The sequence below is a fragment of the Oryctolagus cuniculus genome, chromosome 12, assembly GCF_964237555.1.
Source record: "Oryctolagus cuniculus chromosome 12, mOryCun1.1, whole genome shotgun sequence".
Lineage (NCBI taxonomy): Eukaryota > Metazoa > Chordata > Mammalia > Lagomorpha > Leporidae > Oryctolagus > Oryctolagus cuniculus.
In genome coordinates this window covers 116,347,952-116,351,878 of record NC_091443.1, presented here as the reverse complement: position 1 = coordinate 116,351,878, position 3,927 = coordinate 116,347,952, and the positions used below count along the sequence as shown (strand labels likewise).

At 39.9% G+C, this 3,927-nt stretch overlaps 1 pseudogene; it reads right to left on the bottom strand.

Annotated features, from left to right (window-relative positions):
- Window positions 1-653: 653 nt before the first annotated feature.
- Window positions 654-2,352, bottom strand: LOC127486771 (E3 ubiquitin-protein ligase TRIM13-like; annotated as a pseudogene).
- Window positions 2,353-3,927: the final 1,575 nt, after the last annotated feature.

The following is a 3,927-nucleotide window of genomic DNA, read 5'->3' as shown; positions in this document are numbered from 1 at the left end:
CTCATAGAATTTAGGAAGTTGTTCTGGTTCTGTGGATCTTCAATTGCTCTTCACACAGAATATTTTCTTCTTCTTAGAAACAATGTCTTCTGAATGGCTCTGCAGTCAGCATGAAAGGGTAGGAAATGGCTTTTCAGAGTGGCTGGGCAAACATGCTTCCGAAGTGATTCATTGTATCATTTTATAATATCTGCAGATTTACACATGGAACTTCAGGATTTCATTTTTTTTTTGTTCATTCTCAAGTCTATGGACTTCAGTTCCTAAGGCATCAATGATATTTTTTCTAAGTTTAAGTGCATAGGTCTCTAGTTCTAGTGTTTCATATCTTCAATTTCATATATCACTTAGTCAAAAATCTTGTCCTTCCAAATAAAGTCTTGTAACAACTCAGCCATCAAAATGTACCTCTGCATTAAATCTTATTTATCTAACCTGATATCTGTGGCTTTGATGTCATGAACTGCCCTTACAGATCGATCTTTCTCCAGGAGTTCAGTACGCCGTTGTACTTGCTCTGGCTGTCAGGATTGCTATAGAGGCCTTCTGTGTTAGTGTGGATAAGGATTGGTGAGACCACAGCTAATAAGGTGCACCCACCCAAAGAACATAGGCTGACAGAGTGAATTGCCTGCATATTCATCAAATAAAGATCATTTTAGGGATGCAGTGGGACTGAAGAAAATGAGAAAGTCAAGCAGAAGGACTACTACAAATAACTGATAAAAGTGCCAGGGAATCTTGCTAATGAATGTGACAGTGCCCTGAGGCAAAGAAAGTATCCACATCTACTAATTTGATGTTCTCACACTAACTGGTCAATGTTCTTCATCAAAGTGCTTCTGGGAAAAATAAGAGGCAGGTAAAGGGATTTCCTTGATGACTTTGATTTTCTCCCAGAATGCCTACATATGTTGCAGAAACATCATGGGTTCTGCCAAGTCTTTGAAAGCCTCAGCCATGTTAAAGGCCAATCATTGTTCCTGTAAGGTGGTGTTGAGTTGGTTAACCTCTGGGTCATAAGCTTGCAGAACTGCAAATTTCATGATCTCAGAGTCAGACAGGATTTCATTATCCTTCATTATCCTTTTGATCCAATGTTTGTTTCAACTTCTCAAAAAATTTCTTAATTTTATCTTTTTTTCTTAATTTCATCTTAATCTTTAGTCGGTAACTGTGAGTATTTTCTCTTGCTAGTTTCCAGGTATCCAAGTGAGAAAGAGCATCTCCCCTACACGTTGTCTCAAAGCTCTGGAAGAGGAAATCAAAGGCATTCCTTTCCTGAGCATAGGCATCTTCAATAGATCAGAAGACATACTTGGTGTGGTCAGCAGGAATAGCACAGATCCCACAAATCAGCTACATATCAGTCAGGCAGAAAACAATGAGGGACTGCCCCAAGAGTCCTTTGTACACGGGCATCTTGGGAGAAATCTTGACCTTGTTCTACTTTTCCACAATACCCATCAGGGAATAATTAACCAGCAGCCTGCTAACTCCAGTAGCTGACATTTTCTTATGGCAGGAGGGACACTTGAATGATGATAGTCTCCACAATAAATTCTGCACAGTTCCCTCTATGAGACCTTTCAGGCGCTTTTGGCAGAAGTTATGTGAGCAAGGCAAAACTTGAGGATCATCAAACAGATTGCAACAAATTGGGCACATGAGATCTTCAAGCACTACATCACATTCAGGGAGTCTTCTGTAAGTCAGAGGGCACCAAAGACAATGGTATTTCTAGGGAAGAAATGCTATCTTCTGGTTGAGTAAGAAGTACAAGCAGTTAGTCAGCAGCTCCATCCAGCTCTACCAGAAGGAGTGCCTCTGGCATCATGAGGGATATGCCACACCCCCTCCAGCCATGGGGGCCACGTGATATGTGCCAGTAATGGCTGCAAGATGGATTCATGGCCCCACATTACTTCTTTATCATTTTTCAAAAGGGAACATTCCTCAGTCATTAGATGAGTCAGTGTTGTGAGAAAAGAACATGTTTTAAATTGGTTGGCTAAATGAAGAGGTTTTCCCTGTTTCTTCCAGTGTGACATATCCTACAGATACTAAACACTAGACTCTTTTAGATAGAACAAAATGTAATTAAATGTCAGTAGTTACAAGATCTATTTTTTTATTTACATCCTTATTTCACTGTTTGTCAAACATTTTTCTTCAAGCTCATTTTCTCCAAACCCTTGTATAAAATAAAACCCAATGTCCAGTTCTCATTGATCATGCAGATAATATCAACTGATTCAAACAAAGAGAGCTCTCAGAACCGTAATAGCTTAACCTCACCACACCTGCACTGCATGCAGTTCCTGAGGAACTATCAAAGTCTTCAAACATCATGTTTGGAAACTAGTGGTTTAGATGAAATGTTTTAATCTATGTTTACTTTGCATAGTGTGATTGGCCTCCCGTTACTGATATGCCCATGTAGGAGCCATGAAGTTCAAGTTCTTGAATGATTTTCTTTGATAAAGAACATTAGAAAGTAGAAATATTAATGGAATTTTTTCGTAATGGAAAATCTAACATGTAAAACATATTAAGCTGGACGGCGCCGCGGCTCACTAGGCTAATCTTCCGCCTAGCGGCGCCGGCACACCGGGTTCTAGTCCTGGTTGGGGCGCCGGATTCTGTCCCGGTTGCCCCTCTTCCAGGCCAGCTCTCTGCTGTGGCCAGGGAGTGCAGTGGAGGATGGCCCAGGTGCTTGGGCCCTGCACCCCATGGGAGACCAGAAAAAGCACCTGGCTCCTGGCTCCTGCCATCGGATCAGCGCGGTGCGCCGGCAGCAGCGCGCCGGCCACGGCGGTCATTGGAGGGTGAACCAACAGCAAAGGAAGACCTTTCTCTCTGTCTGTCTCTCTCTCACGGTCCACTCTGCCTGTCAAAAAAAAAAAAAAACATATTAAGCCATTTTACATGTAAAATCATGATTTAAAATGTTAATATTCATGAGTGACCCAACCATTAATTAAGTGCAATGTAAGATATTTGCAGGTTTAAAATTACCAAACATATTTGCATCAGATGTTATGGTAAGTACTAAAGTTACATAGTGGTGAACAAAATTAACATAACCTCACCCATATCAATCTGATAGTCCAAAAGAGAAAAACTTAAATAACCAAAGAAAAACCTATAAATCTTATGAAAAGTCAATATGTTAGACTCAACATTAAATTTATTTCTACATTTTAATGATCTAACATTAAAAATCCAAGTATAAATAAATAAGTAAAAATCATTTCTTAAAAAGTCAGTCCCTGGTATTCTCTAAGACCATTTTTAATTTAAACAAAGATGACAAAAGAAGTGTTATTCTTGAATTTATAGTAAATTCATTTACCTTAACAACAGACATTAATATGATAGTCAATGTGTTAAAAGCATTTCAATGTACTTTCATTAGTTTCAAAAATAATTTCATAGAAAATGAATGTCAGCAAATATTTTGAACATTTTTGATAAAATGAAAATAAATGCTCCTAAACAATTTTTTTAAAGATTATTTATTTATTTATTTGACAGGTAGAGTTACAGACAGGGAGAGAGAGAGAAAGGTCTTCCTTCTGATGGTTCACTCACCAAATGGCCTCCATGGCCAGAGCTATGCCAATACAAAGCCAGGAGCTAGGTCCTTCTTCCTGGTCTCATGTGGGTGCAGGGGCCCAAGCACTTGGGCCATCCTCCACTGCCTTCCTGGGCCACAGCAGAGAGCTGGACTGGAAGAGGAGCAACCAGGACTAGAACTTGGTGCCCATATGGGGTGCCGGCACTGTAGGCAGAGGATTAACATAGTACGCCACCGTGCCACCCCACCCCTAAACAATTTAAAATATTGTCACTATAGTGTAAGTTTTTCTCTTAAAGAGGTACAGGGAAGACATTTTATTCCATCCTGAAGTGACAGGTAATCTC